Source organism: Chiloscyllium plagiosum, unplaced genomic scaffold (genome assembly GCF_037043375.1).
Source record: "Chiloscyllium plagiosum isolate Xiang-an unplaced genomic scaffold, Cpla_swu_hap1 HiC_scaffold_1, whole genome shotgun sequence".
NCBI lineage: Eukaryota > Metazoa > Chordata > Chondrichthyes > Orectolobiformes > Hemiscylliidae > Chiloscyllium > Chiloscyllium plagiosum.
The window spans coordinates 43,304,532-43,329,021 of record NW_028270139.1 but is presented as its reverse complement, the minus strand read 5'-3'; the positions used below and the strand labels follow the sequence as shown (position 1 = coordinate 43,329,021).

The 24,490-nt window shown below is 41.0% G+C and overlaps 2 long non-coding RNA genes across 2 annotated transcripts in view; one reads left to right on the top strand and one right to left on the bottom strand.

Annotated features, from left to right (window-relative positions):
- LOC148152109 (uncharacterized) lies at positions 1-17,285 on the top strand. Its single transcript, XR_015757741.1, has 3 exons — positions 1-217; positions 7,309-7,469; positions 17,071-17,285. It is a non-coding gene; the product is annotated as an uncharacterized LOC148152109 (long non-coding RNA).
- LOC122552208 (uncharacterized) overlaps positions 2,842-24,490 on the bottom strand; it is a 66,674-nt gene continuing 45,025 nt past the window's right edge. Inside the window, exon 3 of the long non-coding RNA XR_015757738.1 lies at positions 2,842-3,724. This is a non-coding gene — a long non-coding RNA (uncharacterized LOC122552208). The remainder of the gene's footprint in view (positions 3,725-24,490) is intronic.

The following is a 24,490-nucleotide window of genomic DNA, read 5'->3' as shown; positions in this document are numbered from 1 at the left end:
TTAGCATCGTCACTTTAGAGGAAGACAACTGGTGGCACATTTAACCCCAGGCAAGGTTGAGAAAGTGAGTCCTTCATGGTAACTGTGTAAGAATTGAACTGACATTGTTAGCATTATTCTGCATTGTAAACTAGGTATCCTGCCAACTGAGCTACCAAGCCCCAACCGTTGCCACTGCTGCACCTGTGATGTGCACTTAAAGGTTACAGATCAGAAGGTAAGGGTCACTTTGATTTGGAAATTATGGAATATAAGGCAATTAATGCTGATATGCTGTAATCAAATAAACTGGAAACTATGTTGCTGTTTTTGAATTATTGCATGACATTTCTGTTTCTCTACAATTTGGTTACTTATAAGATGTATGATTCCAGAAGTAAGGCACCATTCCCTTCCATTGGGAAGTAACATGAAATCTTTTGGGTCAGTTGAACTCACAGCTGTGAACACAACTTCAGTCATGCTCCAACACCATTTTATAAAGTATTTTGTGAATCCATTTGAGTTTATAAACTAAATACAATTTAATTAAAGACTTTGAAGGTCCTGACAATCTCAGTATATGCAAAAGTAGCACCAAAGCTGTGCACATGTTTGAAAGCAAGCACAGACAATCATTAGTCAAGGCCATATAAAACAGGCCCTGCCTGTGTGGAATTAATCCTGGAGATATATATCTGAGATAGGCTGATACATGATGACAACAGCCAGGGTCAAGTCTCATTTTTCAAAGTCAAAATCGGTTGTGTCTCAGTTCCTAGCACATTTGTGGCTTTAAGTTCTTCTCCTGAGACTTGAGCTTACAAATAAAGCTGATATTCCAGCATAACATTGAGGAAGTGCTGCATTATTCAATGTGCAGTCTTTCAGATGAGACATTAAACTTTGGTCCAATTTGTCCTCTCAGGTAGTCATAAACAATCCTGGCACAAAGGAGTAATGGGACTATTTTTATCCCTCAACTACAATCAGTAAAACATGTTGCATGGTCATTATCTTTTCTGTGGGACTTTGTTCAGTTTATGTATGGCTGTCAATAATGATCACACCTTTAGAGTATTTTAATTTGCTGCACTTTGGTATGCCCAGGCTCCAAACAAAATGTGAGTTCTTTCTTGTGCTATTATGCAAAATCTAAATTAGTTTTAGTGTCCCCCTAAAGATAAATATTGTTTAAGACATGACAGTGGAGACTGAAAGATGAACTTCGCTGTTGAATTTCAGAGTTACATTAAATTGTTTTTCTCTACTTCTGTGCCAACCTTTCTATCTCAAGCTGTCCCTTTTCTTTAGCCATTAACTGTTTCATTTGTCCTTTAGTTGGAAAGAGACAGCCAGAACATTAAAACATTTTTTGCAGAGGGATTTTTTTGATGAATTATAAGATGTATTTTACTTTGAAACAACCTCAACAGATTAAATATTCGTTCCTGTTAGCTTTGTCATAGCACCATTGAAGTGTTCCATACTGTGCTTTAGGGGGTGAGTAATAGAAAGCAAGGTTTGAACAGAAAATGTAATTTATTAGGAAAGCTGATCCGCAATAGTGTTATGTATCTGAATTCACTGTTCCTGCTCATTGTAGCTCATTTTTTCAGATCCACATGTGTATCAAATGACCCTTCTCCACAACTTTTGCTGCTCCGAACATACCCTGAAACAATTCATCTCATGATGAAACAAGTCAGGCACTGCTACTGGAAGAGAGGATTATTTTTGCTTTCTGTGCTCTGAGACTGAATTCTCACAATAGTGAACAGATTGATTTAATACTGAATGAGAAACTAGGATAGATTTGCCTTATAGTATCATTCACTGACTCTCTGCCAATTTAAAGAAAAAGGAATGGCATGCAATGGCAGGCCAAGAGAGATGTGACTGAGAGAGATATTTAATAGGAAGAGAGACTTAGAGCCACACTAGAAACCTACAGGGGCAAGTGCATTAGATTTTTTTTCTAATTTACATGTAAAAGTGAAAAGTCATTTCAAAATATACCCTGGCTCCCACAATTCATAACAATAGACAGCAATAATACCAGCAAGGGAAATTTGAACTAACAGTGTAAGTTGAGAAGCTTGATCAAACAGTAATATCTGAAACTGACTGTTTTCGTCATACATTTGTTTCTATTGTGAGAGTTACTGAAAGACCTTAATGTTTTGAAAACTGATGATGAAGGAGTATGTAAGATTGGTTTCATTTAATAACATCTCTTTTGCAAGCACTGAATGTTATTTCCTGTTCATTGAAACATGGATAATTTGCAGCAAGGCGTCATAGTGTCACGGAGGTTTACAGTGCTGAAATGGACCCTTCGGTCCAAATTGTCCATGCTGACGAAATATCCTAAATTGATGTTCATTTGGCCTTTTGAATGTTATAATTGTACCAGTCTCCACCACCTACTCTGGCAGCTCATTACACACACAACCTTCTGCATGAAAACATTGTCCCTTAGGTCCCTTTTTAATCTTTCCCCTCTCACCTTAAACCTATGGCCTCTAGTTTTGGACTCAACTACCCTTACTATTCACCCTACCCATGCCCTGCATGATTTTATAAACCTCGTTAAGACCACCCCTCAGCCTCCAACGCTCCAGGGAAAATAGCCCCAACCTATTCAGCCTGGCCCTATAGATCAAGCCCTCTAATCCTGGCAACATCCTTGATAATCTTTTCTGCACTCTTTCAAGCTTCACAACAACTTTCCTACAGCAGAGAGACGAGAATTGCATGCAGTATTCCAAAAGTGACCTCACCAATATTCTATACAGATGCAACAGGCTGCAAAATTACCTCTCAATTCGTATACTCAGTGCACTGACTAATAAAGGCAAGTCCATCCACACCTTCATGCATGTGGTAGCTGAAAAAGACCTATCCAATCTTTTCTACTGCCCAGCTCTAGCCCTTAACCCTTGTTACAACCAAATTAGCAGAGGTGAACTGATTCCTTTCCTTGTCTCAGTCCTCCATTGGTTATAAAAATTTATTCAAAATTAACTTTGAAAATTAAAGTGATATTGCCAATTATATCAGACTATATATTGCTCACTATCAAAAATATGTCAGTCAGATTCCTTAAGTACAAACAAAGAACCAGTATATAATGTACAAAATTTACTCAAGCAAAAATGTGAAATTAAAGTTTTAATCAGTGCAAACATATACAGTTATTCTTGTTCACACATGGATGTAAACAAGTCTGTGTAGAGTTTGCACATTCTCCCTGTGTCTGTGTGGGTTTCCTCCGGGTGCTCTGGTTTCCTTCCACAGTCCAAAGATGTGCATATCAGATGAAATGGCCAAGCTAAATTGCCCATAGCATTAGGTGCATTAGTCAGTGGGAAATGGGGTTGGGTGGGTAACTCTTCGGAGGGTCGGTGTGGACTTGTTGGGCAAAAGGGCCTGTTTCCACGCTGTAGGGAATCTAATCTAATCCAATCTAAACACACATCTGCAAAAGCTTCCAGCCTGGAAACAAATATAATGGTCTGCAGAGTGTTATTGTAGAAGTATTTCGCCAAGTAGCAGTTAAATTAAAAAGAAGGATTATTCACAGATTGTCCCAAATACAGCTGAAGTTGCATTCCATACGAGCTGTTGGCACTTGGATTATTCCTGGATCAGTGACGTTTGGCTGGGTTTTCTTTTAACTGGTGGTACATTCTGAATTCTCTGATAAGAATCTCCCACTTTCAATGAATTTTCAGCCAATGCCCTTTGGTCAGAGAGGTGTCAGAGAAAAAAAGAGAGAGGGCAAAGTTGGTTAAAACAAGTTACCTCTCTCATAGCTAGATCATGAACATTGTGGACTCTGACTCAATTCAAAAAACTTCTGTCCTGTGCAAAGGCAACTATTTCCCCTTTTGGAGCCAATATCCTTTCCTTGCAAACTGTCCTTTTGAAAAAGTCCAAAACGTAGATATATGTCCAGTCAATGATGTTCTAAATTATTATTTCAGATAACAGATCTGAAAGTTAGAACAATTTCAGTGCATATTCCAACACTTTTTACATGAGTTGAGAGTTTTGATCTCTACTGTTATTTCAGGTGTTTTAGGACCTAAAAAACTACTTTTCTAAAATATTCTTGTCAAAACCCTTGTAATGTTTCTAACAATTTCTTCAAATCTATCCACTATAGTTACTGGTTTCTAATCAAGGAAATTGATTTAAACTATAGGATTTATCTGGACCCCTTGTAATTTTATTCATTCCAAAGTACATGTCTTTCCCAGCTTTCCATGTTCCAAAGAAAGCAAGTAATCCCATGAAAGGGAAGCTTTCTGCATGCATGACATTGTCCACTCTAGCATTCCCATGAGTCTCCTTAATACCCTTGCTGGTGTGATCACATCCTTCAGGTAATGTAATGACCAGAACTGAACATAGTATTCTGGCTTTACCTAACTTGTTTCAAGTGTAACCTCCCTGCTCTTATATTCGTTTCAGCAAATAAAGGGAATTATCCCCTATACCTTCTTACCTACCTTATCTAAACACTCTACCAACTGCAGGGATCTGTAGATATACATTCTAGTGTGCCACTGTTCTTCTGCACTACTATCTTAACAGTACTATTATATGTCACTGTATTGTCTGTTGTCTTTCCTTGTTTTCCTTCCTCAAATTCTTCACCTGACACTTCTTTGTTTTTAATTCTATTTGATATTTATCAACTATTTTCATTAATTCATGATACATTCTTGCAGACTATACTTTCCTTTCACACAAACAATCACAGGATGGATTTTAATTTCATCAGCAAACTTATTAACCAAATCCTTTACAGTTACAGATAGGGTAAAGTATCTCAAGACTGTTCCCTGTAATTTATGCAAATACATAGCTACATGGATGTCCCCACATAACTTAGTCTCGTCAAACTACTTTTCATATGCGGCAGTCTCCCAAAAATGTGGTGCCATGCACTTAAAGAAACCACCCATATTTTGAAAGAAAATACAGGGAACATAACAGTGAATTCACTGAAAACAGCCTCAAGCCACAAAATCACTCCTCAACCATTACCCAATTCTTCCTGGTACTGAACTATTTTTGGATCCATTAAAAATGTCATAGGCTTGCATGAGCTTTTCATTTATGACCAGTCTGTCATACATGACCTCATTAAAAGCCTTTCTACAACCCATATAGACTACATCCTACACATTACACTCATTGTCCCTTCTTGTCACCTTCAATGACTTTCTCTTAATAAATCCATACTGACTACCACAGCTTAAGGAATGTATATTTTCATGACAATTTCTACTGACCCTCAGAAATATTTTTGAATATTTTTTTCCTTTAGAAAGGTTAGGCTGATTGGCTTAGTCTAACGTTTTATCCCTTTTAATAATATTTCTACTTTACCAGGTCCAAAACATCTGATCTGCAGGATCACAACTGTTCAGTCATTAGCAAGGTTTGTGTTCAAAGAAAATAATAATATTTGTAGAAAAATGGTCTGATTCTATGAGTCTGATCATTTCCTTAAGGCATTACCTATGATCATTTTTGAGAGCCTATGATTTTAGAAATAATACACTACATCACAAAATGCAGATGCTCCATCCTGAAAGATTGCCCAGAGAGTATTTGATTACACTTGTCCTGCATTATGCTAGGTCAAGATTTATTAAATACTGCCCAGAGGACAATTAAGAACCAATTACTATGCACTGGAGTCACATGTTGATGAGATTCCTTCCTGAAAGAACATTAGTGAACCAGATGGATTTTCATTTTTTTGGTATTTAACATATTTTTCAAATCAACACATTCAAAGCTGTTATTACACATCTCTAGAGCTGGTGGGTCTTGAGTCTGGGCCTCCTAGTCCAAGGGTAGTGACATTGCCACTGCACCACAAGAGGGCCTCAGATGTCCTTTCAACTACCACCATTAAGTCTCTTAACACCTAACTTTTATTGAATTAAAACTCCACTGTTTGTGCTGGTGGGATTTGAACCCTTGCCCACGGGATTGCTGGATTAATAATGTGGTGAGCATATCACTAGGCCATCGTTTGTCCTCAGCAGGTAACTAAGGCAATGTATTTGCAAGGACAGGAGAAAATCTTTCCTTTGAAAATATTTTCTCTTCCACTTCCCAATCTTCCCCCATCCTGTCTTATTTTTCATATGGATGAATCCTCTGTTGCCCTATTTAATCCTGATTGCTGCCCATCTTCGTAGAGAAAAAGGATCCTTTTTGCCCTTTCTGCAAATTATTTTTTTCATTGACTGGTTGTCATTGTACCTCCGATTAAAAAAAAACTCAGTTTTTTTTGTGTTGTGTGATAACATACAAATGCATAAACTAATGATCACCCACAAATACATGTACCTAATTAATTTGTAAATGCTTATAATTCATGCAACAACCTACTTAAAGGATGATTCCTTTGCCAAAGGAATTTGCATAAAATTAGTGTAATGTTGATGTCAGAGGCTAAAGTGGGCATCAGAAGAGTGTAAAGGTAAGAGTAAGACATACAGACCAGAAAGTGAAATAACTGCAAACTCCTGATATCACAGAAAATAAATATACTCAGAAATGGTGACCAAACTGTGATACTGTCCTAATCATTGTTTATTCCAGAGGCACAGAGGATATTGCTCCACCATTAATAAATTATTCATTTTGACAATTAATTCTTCAGTACAGATCAATATAAAACATACCACCAGTCCTCCAATATGATGAATTTTGTTAGTATATAAGAAGTCCAAATAAAGTAAAACACTTGGAAAAAGAAAATGGATTTTTAAAATAAATTAATTAGTCATTTGAGTTATATTGTTATTAATTAAAATGATCCCTGAATCCTTCCATTAGATCACCATTATATTCATTGTACTTTAGTTGTTACATATAACAGCTGCAAGACTGTAAACATTGTGTTTCTATCTTTCAGTTAACGAATAAATGCCTTCAGGTTTTCAAGAAATTAAGTCCACTAATTTAATTGCAATATAAATGACCAGACTGTGTGTTATATGACTGTAGTTTCTTGAATAATTAGTCATACTTGCTTGACATTCACTGGTGGCACAATTATTGAAAAGGTGGAACAGATAAGATTGTAAATATCAACAGAAGCCTCGAATGGAAAATGGTACTAGAGACCCTAGTCTGTGAAAATATAATAGGACATTCAGATGAAATATAATCTAACAAAACCAGGAATTCCATATAGACTATTAAATTTGTTGTTTCTCATTTTATGTTCATCTTTTTAATTCTCCTGAATAGAATTAAACTCAGTTTTACTACTTTGTTTATAACTGCTTTCAGGAGAGTTGTTTGTTAATTCGAAGTGCTACCACATGACCAACAACCAAGTCAATATGTGTAATTTTAGCACAAAGATGTGTGGCAGATGCATGTTGGGACCAAATGTGATGTGAAGGTTTCACTTCAGTTGCAACATTAACCAAAGGAAGGATACAGGGCAGGTACGGCCTTTTACACATTATTATTACACTGGTAGCCTTATATGTAACCACGTTTACAGACTTGACCCTCACTGGCTGAGTTTCCCAGGTCTTAAGACATCTGGCAGCTCAAACATTGAAGCATTGAAAATAGAAACAAGAGTACGCATTCAGCCCTTTGAGCTTGCTCCACCATTCTGTACGATCATGGCTGATCATCCAACTCAGTATCCTGTTCCGGCTTTCTCCCTATACCCTTTGACCCCTTTAGACCTAAAAACTATATCTAATTCCTTTTTAAAAAACATTCAACATTTTGCCATTGACCACTTCTGCGCCAAAGTATTCCATAGGGTCACCACTCTCTGAGTGAAGAAACTTCTCCTCCTCTTAGTTCTTTTTGGCCTACTCTGTATCCATAAATTGTGACCTCTGGCTCTGGACTTCCCAGTCATTGAGAAAATCCCACCTGCTATTATCTTGTCTTGTCCTGTTAGTGTTTTATGAGTTTCTGTGAGAGATTCCTTCATTTTCAAAACAGCAGTGAACATGATCCTAACCATACCGGTCTCTCTTCATTCATCAGTCCTGCCATTCCAGGAATCAGTCTTGTCCTCAAGAGAAGCAAGGACAGCTTTGGGAAAAATGCAAGTGGACTTGTAGCATTGGAGAGCTTCCCTAGATCTTCAAACCTATCGGGTTCCCAGATATTGCCAAACTATTAATCCAGAAACTTAGCTAATATTCTGGGGATGCAGGTTTGAATCTCATCATAACAAAAAGTATCTGGAATTAAGAATCTAATGATAACCATGAAGCCATTGTCAATGTGGTAGAAAAATCCATCTGTTTCACTAATGTATTTCAGGGAGAGAAATCTCCCATATGGTCAACTTGGCATCAACGTAGGCATCAGAACTGACAATGGCAGAAACCCTTTCAACCTGGCGAGGTCCTCCTCACTAACTTCTGGAGGCTAGTGCCAAAATTGATAGTCAAGCAACAACCTGACATAATCATACACATGTAATCATACCTCACAGAGAAAGTCCAAGACACCACCATTAACTGTCCCACTGATACCACAGATTCAACAGAGGGAGATAGTGGGGAGTCCTCAACGTTGACTCCGGACATTATGACGTCTCATGGCTTCAGGTTAAACATGGACAAGGATACCTCCTGCTGATGACCATGTAACCACTCTTTCCTTGGCTGGTGAATCGGTACTCCTCCATGTTCAATTACACTTAGAGGAAGAACTGAGCATATCAAAGACACAGGATGTAGTCTTGGTGGGGGATTTTTAATGTCCACCCTCAAGAATGGCTTGGCAGTAGCACGACTGATTGAGCTGGTCGGGTCCTAAAAGCTAGCTGCTAGATTGGGTCTGCAGGTGGTGAGGGAGCCAACAAGATGGAAAGATATACTTGACATTATCTTTACCAAACTGCCGGATGCAGATGTAACTGTCCAAGACAGACCTGTCTTAACATTGAGAATATCCTCCAGAAACTCAAAACTGGGCATCCATGAAGCACTGTGAGCCATCAACAGCAGCAGAATTGTACTCCAGCACAATCTGCTAAATCATGGCCTGTCATATCCCCTACTCAACCCTTATCATCAAGCTGGGTGATCAACCCAGGTTCAAAGTGCAGGAGGGCATACCAGGAGCAGCACCAAGTATACCTAAACCCAGTGAAGCTACCAACAAGAATACTTGCATGCCAAATGACATGAACAGCAGGCGATAGTCAGAGCTAAGCAATCTCAGAATCATCAGATCAAATCTAAACACTGCAGTCCCACCCCATACAGTGTTGAATAGTGGTAGTTGATTAAACAACTCACTGAAGGAAGAGGCTCCACAAATATCCCCATCCTCCATGATAGAAGAAGATCAGCCAAGAACTTATTGAAGGATGAAGCTGGCTTGAGGTGTCAAATGGCCTACGTTATGTTTCTATGTGTCTTGTGCAGAAGTTAAGTTTGACACATTTGCAACCACCTTCAGCCAGAAGTATTGAGTGGATGATGATCCATCTCGGCCTCCTCCAGTAGTACACATCATCACAGATAACAGTCTTCAGCCAGTTCGATTAATTTCACGTGATGTCAAGAAACAGTGGAAGTACTGGATGCAACAGAGGTTAATGGCCAGTCAGCATTAGTACTGAAGCTTGGTGCTCCCAAACTTACTGTTCCCATAACCAAGCTGTTTGAGTACAGCTACAACACTGACAATACAGAAAATTGTCCAGGTCTAGTCCATACACAAAGAGCAGGACAAATACAATCAGGCCAGTTACCACTCATCCAGTAAGGCTACTCACTGCAGCAGAGTTTGGGCTGAAAAGTGGCAAGTAACATTCACACCACACAATTGCTAGGCAATGACTATTGCTAATAAGTGACAATCTAACCAACATCTTTTGGCATTCAGTAGCGCTACCATCACTGAAGTCCCCTCAATACCAACATTCTGGGAGCTACCATTGAACAGAAACTCAACCAACATGCCATGTAAACGGAGTGGTTACAAGAACAAGTGAGAGACCAGGAATACGTTTTTAAAATTTATCAATTTGTGGGATATGTGTGTTGCTGGCTAGTCTGCATTTATAACACATGCCTAGTGGTGGTGAGCTGCCTTCTTGAACCGCTGCAGTCCACGTGCTGTGGGTTGACCCACAATGCCATAAGGGAGGAAATTCTAGGATTTTGACCCAGTGACAGTGAAGGAATGGTGATATATTTCTAAGTCAGGATGTTGAATGGCTTGGAGGGGAATTTGCAGGTGGTGGCGTATCTGCTGCTCTTGACTTTCTAGGTGGAAGTGTTTGTGTGTTTGGAAGGTGCTGTCTGAGGATCTTTGGTGAATTTCTGTTGTGCATCTTCTGGATAGTACATATTACTGCTACTGAGCATCGGTGGTGGAGGGATTGGATGCTTGTGGGTGTAATGCCAATCAAACTGGCTACTTTGTCCTGGATGGTACCAAGCTTCTTGAATGATGTTGGAACTGCACTCATCCAGGCAAGTGGGAGTATTCCACCACACTCCTGACTTGTGCCTTGTAAATGATGGACAGGCTTTGGGGAGTCAGGGGATGAGTTACTTACCAAGGTATCCCTAGCCTCTGACCTGTTCTTGTAGCCATTGTATTTATGTGGTGAGTCCAACTGAGTTTCTGGTCAATGATTATGCCCAGGATGTTGATAATGGGGGATTCAGTGATGCTAACACTATTGAATGTCAAGGGATGATTAGATTGTCTTATTGGTGATGATCATAGCCTGACATTTGTGTGGTACTTGCCACTTGTCAACCCAAGCCTGGATATTGTCCAGAAGTTGGTGCATTTGACCATAAGACCCTAAGACATAGGAGCAGAAATTAGGCCATTCAGCCCATTGAGTCTGCTCTGCCATTCAATCATGGTTGAGAAGTTCCTCAACCCCATTCTCTAGCTTTCTCCCCATGGCCCTTGATCCCCTTGATACTGAAGAATCTATCTATCTCAGTCTTAAATATTCTTAATGACCTGGCCTCCACAGCCTTGGCAATGAATTCCATAGATTCACCACTCTGGATGATGAAGCTTCTCCTTATCTCTGTTCTAGAAGGTCTTCCCTGTATTCTAAGGCTGTGCCCTCAGGTCCTTGTCTCTCTCTCTTCCCGACATCTACTCTGTCCAGACCATTCAGTATGTTTCAATTAGATCCCCCTTCATCCTTCTAAATTCCATCAAGTATAAACCCAGAGTATTCAAACATTCCTCATATGCTAAGCTTTTAATTCCTGGGACCATTCTCATGAACCTCCTCTGAACATGCTCCAGGGTTAGTACATCCTTCCTGAGACATGGGGCACAAATTGTGCACAATACTCCAAATGTGGTCTGACCAGAGCATTATAGAGCCTCAGAATTGCATCTCTGCTTTTGTATTCAAGTCCTCTCAAAATAAATGCCATCGTTACACTTGGACATAGACTGCTTCAGTATCTGAGGAGCCATGGATGTTACTGAACATTGTCCAATCATCAGTGAATATCCTCACTTCTGACCTTATGATGGAGAGAAGATCATTGATGAAGCAGCTGAAGATGGTTGAGCCCAGGACACTACCCTGGGGAACTCCTACGGAGTCCTGGAGCTGAGATGACTGACCTCCAACAGTCCTGTGTGTCACGTATGATTTGGACCAACGGAGAGTTTGCCCCTAGATTCCTATTGATTCCAGTTTTGATAGGGCTCCTGGATGTCACACTCGGTCAAATGCAGCCTTGATGTCAAGAGCTGTCACGCTGACCTCCCCTCTGGAATTCAGCTCTTTTGTCCATGTTTGAAGCAAGGCTGTAATGAGATCAGGAGCTGAGTGACCCTGGTGGAACCCAAACTGGGGGTCACTGAGCAGTTTATTGCTGAGTAGGCACTGCTTGATAGCACTGTTGATGGCACCTTCCATCATTTTACTGATGATCAGGAGGACACTGATGGGGTAGTAATTGGCTGGGTTGGACTTGTCAGGCTTTTTATGTACATGACTTGGGTAATTTTCCACATTGACGGTAGGTGCCACTCTTACCACTGTACTGGAACAGCTTGGCTAGGTGTTTGGCAAGTTCTGGAGCACAAGTCTTCAATATTATTGCCAGAATGTTGTCAGGGCCTATAGCCTTTGCAGTATACAGTGTCTCCAATTGTTTCTTGATATCATGTGGAGTGAGTTGAATTGGCTGAAGACCAGTATCTGTGATGCTAGGGACCACTGGAGAGGCCGAGGTGGATCATCCACTCAGCACCTCTGGCTGAAGGGTTGCTGTGAAAAATCAGCCTTGTCCTTTGCACTGATGTGCTGGGTTCTTCTGTTATTGAGGATGGCCATATTTGTGGAGCCTCCTCACCCAGTGAGTTATTTAATTGTCCACCACCATTCACAACTGGATGTGGCAGAACTCCAGAGCTTAGATCTGATCTGTTATTTGTGGGATCGCTTAACTCTATCACTTACTGCTTCTGCTGTTTAGCATGCAAGTAGTCCTGTTTGATAGCTTCACCAGGTTAACACTTCATTTTGAGGTATGCCTGGTGCTGTTCCTGGCATGCCCCCCTGCACTCTCCATTGAACCAGGGTTGATCCCTTAGTTTGATGGTAATAATTGAATGGAGGATATGCCAGGCCATGAGATTACAAGTTGTGCTGGAGTACAATTCTGCTGCTTGAGTTGTTACATCTGTTCAAAGTCTGTCCCATTTAACACTTTGATAGTGCCACATAACATGATGGAGATTATTCACTGAGTGAACAATGGATTTTGTCACCACAAGGACTGTGTGGTGGTCACTATACAGTCCTGGACAGTAGATTAATAAGGATGAGGTCATGTCTTTCCCTCTTGTTGGCTCCCTCACCACCTGCCACAGACCCAGTCTAACAGTTATGTCCTTTAGGACCTGACCAACTCAATCAATAGTACTGCTGCCGAGCCATTCTTGGTAGTGGACATTGAAATCCTCCCCCAGAGTACATTTAGTGCCCTGGCCAACTTCAGTGCTTCCTCCAAGTGTTGTTCAACATGGAACAGTAGTGATCAGCCGAGGGTGGATGGTCCGTGGTAATCTATAAGACGTTTCCTTGCCCATGTTTAACCTGAAGCCATGAGACTTCATAGGGTCTGGAGTCAATGTTGAGGACTCGCAGGTCAACTCTGTTTTGACTATATGCCACTGTGCATCTACCTCTGTTGGGTCTGGCATGGCAGTGGGACAGGACATTTCCAAGATGGTGGTGGTGGTGTCTGGGATATTTTCTGTAAGGTATGATTCCATGAGTATGACTATATCAGGCTGTTGCTTGATTCTTTTGTGAGACTGCTCTTCCAATTTTGGCACTAGCCCCCAGATGTTAGTAAGAAGGACTTTGCAGGATTGTCAGGGCTGTTTCTGCCATTATCTTTTCTGGTGCCTAGGTTGATGCCAAGTAATCCATCCAGTTTCACTTCTTTGAGACTGTGGTGGGTAACTCTCCTCCTGACTCCCCAAAGCCTGTCCATCATCTGCAAGGCACAAGCCAGGAGTGTAATGGAATAAACCTCACTCTCCTGAATAAGTGCAGTTCCAACAACATTCAAGCAGCTTCACACCATCCAGGACAAAGCAACCAACTTGATTAACAACACATCCCCAAGCATCTATTCCTTCCACCATTGACGCTCAGTAGCAGCAGTGTGTATTATCTACAAGATACACTGCAGAAATTCACCAAAGATCCTCAAACACCACCTTCCAAACCCATGACCACTTCCACCCAGAAGGACAAGGGCATACATACATGGGAGCACCACCACCTGCAAGTTTCCTTCTGAGTCTCATACAATCCTGACTTGCAAATATCTCACTGTTCCAACACTGTTATTTGGTCAAAATCCTGGAATTCCCTCTCTAATGGCATTGTGTGTCAACCTACAGCAGGTGGACTACAACGGTTCAGAAAGGCAGCTCACCTCCACCTTTACAAGGGCATCTAGGGACAAATACTGGCCAGCCAGTGATGCCAATGTCCCGTGAGTAAATAATAAAGAACTCATCTCTCACTGGAATCACAATGCCTCCACCATTCAAAGAGCCCCATCTACGATTCTCTGATTATTCTGTTCCCCTTTACCAAATTGAGAGAATCAGGCCCATGGGCTTCATTTTTCCTTTTTCACTGGTGTCAGGGGTCAAAGCCTATTGCCATCACACACCACCATCTCACCTCGTACATCAAGTCACCAATCCATCCTTACAGCAGTGAGCATTACCAACTTTGAATTAATGTAATCCTAGAGGTTTCATTATATGACTTTACCCAATGCTCCTGCCATAATTTGGCCAATGCATCCATGCTGGTGACCCATTGCCTTCCAACACCAATTGGAAAGCAAAGAAAACCTCACAACCTTATTGGATGATACTCTGACTGTCAGCCAAAAAGCCATGTTTCAGATTTATCTCTGTATCTAGCATGAAATATATCCAAAGAACATGAAAAATATATTTTTTAATATCCTTCTGGATTATCTCCAGATCTGCGCTTAGTAGGGCCCCTGAGATGGATCTTCAATTCTGGGAAATCCGAGGTCAATTCTAAAGGGTTGGACTCCTACCTCATGTAGCTGCTGTCCCCCTGCCTGTGGGTGTAAGCTGCTCTGAGTGCTTTCCACCAAACTGCAAGCAAAGCTCATTAATCAGGTTGACTTCCAGATCGAGATCCTGTTCAAAACTGCACACTGCAGAGTAAAACTCCACAGCATACAGCTTAGCTTCCTGAACAAAACTCTCAACCAGGCTCAGAAACATGACTGTCTTAATATCGGGGTCATAGTTTTGGTGCTGAAAGCACTGTGTATCTCCATTAAATGAATTGAGGGAATTGTTTTGTTACGAGAATGTTTTGTGCTTTCTTGTGTGAGAATTAGCTGTACGTATAACTATGCTTCTGGACTGCAGGATGCTTCACAAGCAAGCCTCATTATGTTTTTGCACAAACACTTGCAGCACTCACTGTCAGGTAGCAAATACAGCAAGAAAATCAGACCATTTACGTTCACTAACAAAAAGGAGTGGAGGCAAATTGGAGCAAGATTGCCATATGATCAACCAACAAAGCATGCACGATGGTCCAAAATTGGCATGTGCTGGTTCGTGTGACTTAAAGTGATTCAGTCAGAGGAACATGTCTGATTCATTTTCTATTTATTTTGTGGATAATTTTTGTTTCATTTTCTGATTACTGCAAATTGTGAACTGATCATAATAAAAGCCAAAGCCAGCTTGATGGTTTTCTTACAAAGATGACGACCTTTTTTATTGTTTCAAATTATATTTTCAGTCAGTACAAAGAAATTAAAGACAAGCAATCAATTTGGTAAGGTTAGGGAATAAACAGGAAAGGAAGTACGCAAGTTTTTTTTAATTATAAAGGGGTCTCATTTGACTGAATGAACTGCAAACGGCTAATTAGAAAAATATTATTTATTTATGCTGTAGTGTATGCAGTTAGAAAATCATTAAATTTTATTTAAAAAGTGATCTCGATGAAACAATAAAAGAAACAAATAGGACAAAAGGCTGAAACATTCAAAATATATCAACCCAAGGAGCAATGATTTGGTTCCAGAGCATGTGGCAATAGTCCTCTCCAAGGGAGATGAACATTTTAAATGTGGCAATAGTCCTCTCCAAGGGAGATGAACATTTTAAAAGAAGGAAATAAATCCTGCAGATGCAGCAGATTGTTAATGAAAATAAAATTGTTGTAAATACCTAGTTGATCTAGAAAGGAGGAAATGTGAGCCAGCACAAGAAACCCCAGGCTTTTCCAGTAAAGACAATTTCCTCTTTACTGGAATAGCCAATTTGTTGGGTTGAAATCTGGTCCTCAGCGCTGGGCTTGAGCTCTGGGGAATTCTGAGATCAGGTTCAACCATTTTTCTTGACTCCGGTGTCTCTTGCTATCATGGGGAATCCCCTCTCTGGGGTGTGGGAATTTGCTGCTGTTGCAGAACTCTGCATCTGCAATAGCTCAAAGGGTTGGCTGCCATCCAAACAAAGAACAATTTGGGTTCTGATCGTATGCTAGGGAGAAAAAAAAACGATAAACCTGTCAGCTATTTCCCTTCAGATGTGAAAAACAAACCCACCCACATTGACAGCACCTTGTGATGGAATGAGAAAGGAAGTCCTTGTAAAGGACCTTCTTCAATATAGTGAGGAGGGTGAGGAAATGGAAGGAAAGGGAAGGAGTCTGGAAAGGGAAAGAAAATGAGTGGTTGAAGGAGGGGGAATAGGACGAGAGTGTGGTAGTTGGGGTAGAAAGGTGCTACCACCAATCCACTATCATTTGATTGGCTCTAATTGTCTACTGTAATTGGTTTAAAGTGCAAGATGAACAACTACTATTAAGCCTTAACAAAAGAAAATATCTCACAAGGTATGGTTTAATGCGTGATAGTTAAAAGTTATATTACTGGGTTCAAAAGACTTAGAATAATTAGATGAGGAGACCTGTGGGCATGGGACTATGAGGTGCCAAGGTTGCCTGCCTTATCTGCACTCAAGCTAATATGGGTTAATATCATTACATCAGTTGGAGTTGAATGCAATCTCCAACGTTAATCATTTCAGAACCACTGCCTCATACAATATTTCACCCAAGCTTCTCTTTTTAGGAAATTGATGGACATAATTTGTTACAATAAGATGAGGAGGGGTCATGGCTGCCCCCCCACCCCACTCTTTTTTTTTAAGACTTCTCTGTCATTCCCAACATTTTTGTTTATCCTTTTACAGTATCACACATCAATTAAATTCAGTTAACCAGACCATAAATGACACAGAATTAATTCCAAAGATTTCCCGAGTGAAAGACAGTGGGGTTTTATTACTTAATGCTCCAAACAAAAGTGCATTAGGCATAGAGAAACGTGGGTAATGAGGTTACAAGGGAAGTGGAAGGGATGTGCAGATCTTATGAGAATGGAAAGACTTAAATTCTGCTTCTTAGCTGCTGTCATCATGGTGAAACTGCAACTGTCCTGGATTTGTTAGTGAATCATTGATTTTGTTCCACAGGCTTTATCACTAGCTTTTCTGAGCTTGAGGAAGAGACTCACGCAAAGGAGCAGCTTCCAGTTCTTGCCCACAGATCTATTTTCCTTGTCTCTTTACTGCTGCTGAAAAGGAGCTGATACTAAAAGTCAATTTCTCCATCCTGAGTCTGCCCATTGCTTTCCCAAATGGAACAATTCACTGACAGCCTTTCATCTCAAGGTGTGAATCGACTGGAGATACAGGTGACAGTTTCAGTGTCCTCTTGCTATGATGCTAACTGATATGATCAATGATATATGTTTTTTACACACTCATAGAATGTGTGTGTCGCTGGCTTGGCCAACACTTACTGTCCATCTGTAATTGCCCTTGACAAGATGGTGTTGAGCTGGCTTCTTAAACTGCTGGAGTCTATTTAGTGTAGGTACACTCCCAATGTCATTAGGGAGGAAGATATCATATTTTGACTAAGCAATTATGAAGGAATGGTGATTGATTTCCAAGTCTGGATGGTAAGGGACTTGAAGGTTAACTAGCAGGTGGTGATGTTCTCATGTACCTGCTGCCCTTGTCCTTCTAGATGGAAGGGGTCACAGGTCTAGAAGGGGATACCTTAAGGAGCCTTGGTGAATTTCTGCAGTGCACCTTGTAGATGGTACACACCTCTGCTACTGAGAGTCAGTGGGGGACGGACTGAATGTTTGTGAATATAGTGTCATACAGATAGACTGCTTTGTCTTTGCCACAAGAATTCTAACCTCTGACCTGCTTTTGTTGAGAAAGTGTATAAGATATGATCAGGTAGAGAAAGAGTTATGATTTGAGTTTCGTGAAACAAGAAGTTCAGCTGCGCATGACTCAGATCAGATAAGAACTTGCAGTTAACACTGGGGTGCTGGAGGCAAGGGTAATGGTTTAATAAGGCAGAAAAGCATTCATTATATCAAGCCATTTAACAATATTGGAAGTATTCAGTATGTAAGGTCAATTAATAAGTGGAAGAGCATCCATTATGTGAAGACAATTAACAAAGTTAAGAACATTCATTGTATAACAGCAGAAGGCTTAATCTCTACTATTGACACTCACTGAGAGTAACAGTCACACAATCAATATGTATGTTGCCTTATCTGGATGCTCCTCCCTATAAGATGACTATATAATTTAGTAAGAAACTGCTGTTCGAGGGAAGACAGAGAACTCATTTCTCTGTGCACATGGGCGATCGTTCTCCATCCAGGGCATGGAATAAAGGTGAAGGAGGTAAAGCCATACTGTGTCTCTGAGCATTTTGCTTTGAGTATGTGTGGGGGAGGGGGTGGGGGGGGGGGGGGGGTGAGGAGGGGGGGTGGCAGAGGTGAATGGGACAACATTGTAGCCACAGGACTCATATGACTTGTCCACTTGAGTTTCTGGTCTGTGGCAACCCTCAAGATGTTGACAGTGGAGGATTCATTGGTAGAAATGCCATCGAATGCCAATGGACGATGGATTCTCTCTCATTGAAGATGGTCATTGCCTGGCACTTATGTTGCACAGATGTTCACTGTCACTTGCCAGCAAAATGTTCATATTATAGAGGCCATGTTGTGTTTGAACATTGATTGCTTCTGTATCTGAGGAGTCAAGAAAGATGCTGAACACCATGAAGTCATCAGTAAAGATCCCTGTATCAGACCTTAAGACAGAGAGAAGGTCTTTGATGAAGTAACTGAAGATGATTGGGCCAAAAGCATTATGCTGGGGAACTCCAAGAAAGATGCCCTGGATCTGAGAAAACTGATTCACAACAATCACAACCATCTTCCTTCGTGACAGGCATGACACCAATTAGAGGAGATTTTTTTCCCACTGAATCCCATTGACACAACTTTTTGTTTGGGCTCCTTAATGTCACACTGTCAAATATGGCTGCAGTGTCAAAGGTAGCCATGTTCCTGTCATCTCTGCAATTCAGTTCTTGAGTCCATGTTTGGACCATAGCTGCAATGAAGTCAGGAGTTGAGTGATCTCTATGATATTAATCATGTTTACTAAGGGTTCATGGACTTGGTTCAAGTTAATCAGGTGATAATAGCCAGTTTAGATCAGCATTGGTCCTGCTTAACCTCATTTTTAGTCCATGGAAATCTTTGATATTAAAGTCAAATGAATGTTGAATAATATAGTCCATTTTCATTATGACCATAACAGTTTATATTTACTACTACCCCATCTCCACTCCGTGTTTCCGACTTTACAAATTCAGGCCGTTTGGTTATTTCACAATTCTTCTTGAATATGGTCTCTGAAGACCTGAAGATTGCTAGGTTATAGCTTGAGGACTGTGACCTTGATTCTCTTCTTGATTGTGTGCGATTTGTCAACTACCTCCAGGAGGATCATTTGTCTCTTGAAAGTTCTTCATGGAGAATATCTTCTAGCTAATTCATGTGGTCGCTTCATTACTTTTATTGTACGACCCTTGGTCACACAAATGTTGTGTTCAGAAGAACAAAGTCTACTTACCTGAGGTAGGATCTTCTGACTATTGAGAGAATGCAAAGACATTTTACCAGGCTGATGCCTGCAATGGTGGGATTGACGTAAGGGGAGAGATTGGATTGGTGAAGAAGATATTCACCAGAATTTAGAAGAATGGTGAGAGTGTGGGGGGTGGATTTCTTTAAAAATCTATAAAGCTCTCACAGGATTTATCAGGGTCGATGCATGAGGGATGTTCTCAATGACCAAGGAGTGCAGAACAAGGGTTTAAATTGCAACAATGAGGATTAGGCCTTTTAGGATAGAGATAAGGAGAAATTTACTTTCTCAGAGAGTGGTGAGCCTATGGAATTCTCCAACACAGAAACTGTTGAGTCAAAAATATTGAAGACTTTCAAGAAAGGTATTGATGTAGTTCTGAGGACTGAATGGGTTCAAAGAATATGGAGAGAAAACAGGAACAAGGTGCTGAGTTGGATGATCAGCCATGATCATATTGAATAACAAAGCAGGTTCAAAGGGCTGAATAGACGATTCCTGCTCCCTTATTCAATGTTTCTATGTATCTAACTCTTCCTGGGTGAATCAGGTCATTGCTCCACAATAAAATGTGGGGAACTTTAATCTCATGTATTCCCATTGTGATAATTAGCTGACATGTACTAATGCAATATCTCCTGACACCTCAAAATGTTCACATTATACAATGCTCTGTCAGTCAAAAGAAAACATGGTAGTGCCTAAATAAGCACAATCAGCATGAGAAAATGGGATGTCATGAGATAATTGGCAGAGGTGCTGCACATGGGTACTGAGAGTGTTTCAGGGTTGCCAGAGACATTATCTTATAGAAATAAATTGAGAGCCTGCACTGAGTGAGAGGAGGATGCTGTTTGGTTGGCAAGTAGATTCTGATGTATAGAGGTGCTGACATGGAGATTGCACCCCTTAAGGCTAATTGATAGTTAACCGCCAGGCTTTGTTTAAATTTTAAAGCAGGAGCATTGACTCTGATTTGTTAGGATATTATGTTAAAAAATTAACCAACAAATGGCTGTCACCTACTTTCTTGAGCTAAAATAGGTGTCATACATTTACATGTTTTTTCTGACTGCTTAAATTTGTATTCTTGTCAAATGACCTAATGATTTCAAGAAAAAAGTTTCAACAAAATGTGTATTTTTTCAGTAACACCAAGCTCTGTCTCTTGATTAGTCTTTAAAACTCCATCACCTCCACCACTGATGTTCTGTAGCAGCAGTGTGTACTCTCTACAAGATGCGCTGCAGAAATTCACCAAGGGTCCTCAGATAGTACCTTCCAAACTCATAGAAGGACAAGGGAAGAAGATACATGGGAACACTATCACCTTCAAGATTAGCTTCCCTACAGTACGAAACAGGCCCTTCGGCCCAACAAGTCCACACCAACCCTCCAAAGAGTAATCCACCCAGACCCATTCCCCTACTAATGCACCTATCACTATGGGCAATTTAGCATAGCCAATTCACCTAACCTGCACATCTTTGGACTGTGGGAGGAAACTGGAGCACCCGGAGGAAACCCACACAGACACGGGGAGAATGTGCAAATTCCACTCAGACAGTTGCCTGAGGCTGGAGTCGCACCCAGGTCCTTGGCACTGCAAGGCAGCAGTGCTAACCACTCTGCCACCGTGCCACTCTGAAAGTTCCCCTCCAAGCCACTTGCCACCATGACTTGGAAATATGTCACTGTTCCATCACTGTCGCTTGGTCAAAATCCTGGAATCCCCTCCCTAATGACATTGTGGGTCAACTCACAGCAGGTGAACTGCAGTGGTTCAACAAGGCAGTTCACCATCACCTTCTCAAGGACAACTAGGGACAGGCAATAAATACTGGCCAGCCAGCAATGCCCACATCCCAAAAATGAATAAATAAAACAATATATAAAAACATAGATGCAAATTCAGCCTGGAGCAGCGTTTTTAGAGCAGTAAGACTGTGCTATTTTCTGGGTCTGTTGATTGTTAAGGTGCAAAGGCGGCCTTTACTGGAGTGACGTGCTCTTCCTGTTCAATGTGGGAGATAAGGGAGAGTTTCCATGTTACCAATGATTATGTCTGCAGGAAGTATGTTTGGTTGCAAATCTTATTGGATCGCATGGATTGGTTGGAGCAGCAGTTAGAGGCAATGAAGAATTTACAGGAGCTAAGGGGTGTGATGGATGGCAGTTATAAGAAGGGAGAAAAGCCGCAGATACAGTCAGGCAGAGGGATTAGCTCCAGGAAAGCTAGGAGAGGTAGGCTGGTAGTGCAGGAGTCTTCTGTGGCTTTTCCCATTTCATCAAGTGTGCTGTTTTGAAAAATGCAGGGAGTGATGGACTCTCAGGGGAATGTAGCACGAACAGCCAAGTTTCTGGTATCGAGACTGGCTCGAATGTGATGAGGGGTATGTCAGGTTCCAAGCGGTCAATTGTGCTAGGGAACTCTCTAGGCAGAGGCACAGACAGACATTCCTGCGGAGGACAGGGAGAAATCAGAATGGTGAGCTGCCTCCCTGGTGCCAGAATCAAAGATATCAGAGAGGGTGCAGAATGTTCTCAAAGGGGAGCGGGACCAGCAGGAGGTCATTGTGCACATTGGAACTAATGACATAAGAAGAGAAAAGTATGGGATTCTGAGGAGAGAATATAGAAAGTTCGGCAGGAATTTAAAAAGGAGGTCCTCCAGGGTAGTTGTATCTAGATTTCTCCCGGTGCCATGAGCTCATGAGGGTAGGAATAAGAAGATAGAGTAGATGGAATGCGTGGCTGAGGAGCTGGTGCAGGGGAGAAGGGTTCACATTATGGGATCCTTGGAATCTTTTTTGGGGTAGAAGTGATCTGTATAAATAGCATGGACTATACCTGAATAGCAAGGGGACTAATATACTGACAGGGAGATTTGGTGAGGTGGTTGGTTGGTGGTTAGTGGGACACAGGGAGATAGTGAAGAAAGAGATCAGTCTGAGATTGGTACAGTTGGGAAAAGGGGCAAGTCAAACGGTCAGGGTAGGCAGCAAAAAAACAGAGAATGAGATGAGACTGATAAGTTAAATTGCATTTATTTCAATATAAGAGGCCAAACAGTTAAGGCAGATGAACTCGGGGCATGGTTGGGAACGTAGAACTAGGATAGCATAGCAGTTACAGAAACATGGCTCAAGCACGGACAGGTCTGGCAGCTTAATGTTCCAGAGTATAGATACTATAGCCAGGATAGAAAGGGGGAGTGGCATTTTTAATTAGGGATAACATTATGGGTGTACTTATGGACGATATTCCTGAGAATTTGTCCAGGGAAGATATATAGGTGGAACTGAGAAGTAAGAGAGTGATGATCATCTTATTGGGATTGTACTATAGACCCCAAATAGTCAGTGGGAAATTGAGAAACAAATTTGTAAGGAGATCTCAATTATCTGTAAGAATGAAAGGGTGTCTATATTATGGGGTGTTAACTCCCAAACATAGACTGAGACTGCCATAGTGTTAAGGGTTTAGATGGAGAGGAATTTGTTAACTGTGTAAAAGAAAATGTTCTGATTCAGTATGTGGATGTACCTATGAGAGAAGGTGCAAAATTTGACCTACTCTTGGGGAATAAGGCAGGGCAGGTGACTGAGGTGTCAGTGGGGGAGCACTTTGGAGCCAGTGACCATAATTCTATTAGTTTTAAAATAGTGATGGAAAAGGATAGACCAGATCTAAAATATAAAGTTCTAAATTGGAGGAAGGCCACATTTGACAGTATGAGGCAAAAACTTTCAAAAGTTAATTGGGGGCGGATGGTCACATGGAAAGGGATGAATGGAACATGGGCAGCCTTCAAAAATGAGACAAGGAGAGTCCAAAGACAGCATGTTCCTGATTGGGTGAAAGGAAAGGCTGGTAGGTGTAGGGAATGCTGGATGACTAAAGAAATTGAGGGTTTGGTCAATAAGAAAGAAGCGTATAGACAGCATTGATCGTGTGAATCCCTGGAAGAGGATAACGACAGTCGGAGTATACAAAATAATTTCGATTATCCAAATGAGGTGGGCAGGGAATATTTTGTTTGGATAATCGATTGTTTGGACAAATGATCAGGGCTCCCGTGGCAGCGGCAATAGCAGGAACAGGGTTCCCGTGACGACCCTGTTCCTGCTCCCACCGCCAGCCCAGGCTGCCTGCTCTCACTGTGCTTCTATTTAAATTTGATAAAATTTTTACAGGACCTTGAGAGCTTGTTTGGATAATCCCTAAATTCGGATAATTGATGTTCGGATAACCGAGGTTGTTTTGTACTTAAGAGGGAAATCAGAAGAACATAAAGGGGACATAAGATAGCTTCAGCAAAAAAGGGTTAAGGAGAATCCAAAGGAATTCTACAAATACATTAAGGACATAAGGGTAACCAGGGAGGGAATAGGGCCCTTTAAAGATCAGCACAGCTGCCTATGTGTGGAACTGCAGTTGATTGGAGAGATACTAAATGAGTATTTTGCATCAGTATTTATTGTGGAGAAGGATATAAAAGATAGAGAACATGGGGAAGTAAATAGTGTCATCTTGAAAAATGATCATTTTACAGAGGATGAGGTGCTAGACCTCTTAAAACGCATGAAGGTGGATAAATCTCCAGGACCTGACCAGGTGTATCCTAGAACTCTCTGGGAAGCTAAGGGAAGTGATTGCAGAGCCCCTTGCTGAGATATTTGAGCATCGATAGTCACAGGTGAGATGCCGGAAGACGAGAGGTTGGATAACATGGTGCCATGATTTAAGAAGGGTGGTAAGGAAAAGCCAGGAAACTATAGACGGGTGACCCTGACATTGCTGGTGGGCAAATTGTTGAGGGAATCCTGAGGGACAGGATTTACATGTATTTGGAAAGGTAAAGATTAATTAGGGATCGTCAACATGGCTCTGTGTGTGGAAAATCATGTCATGATTG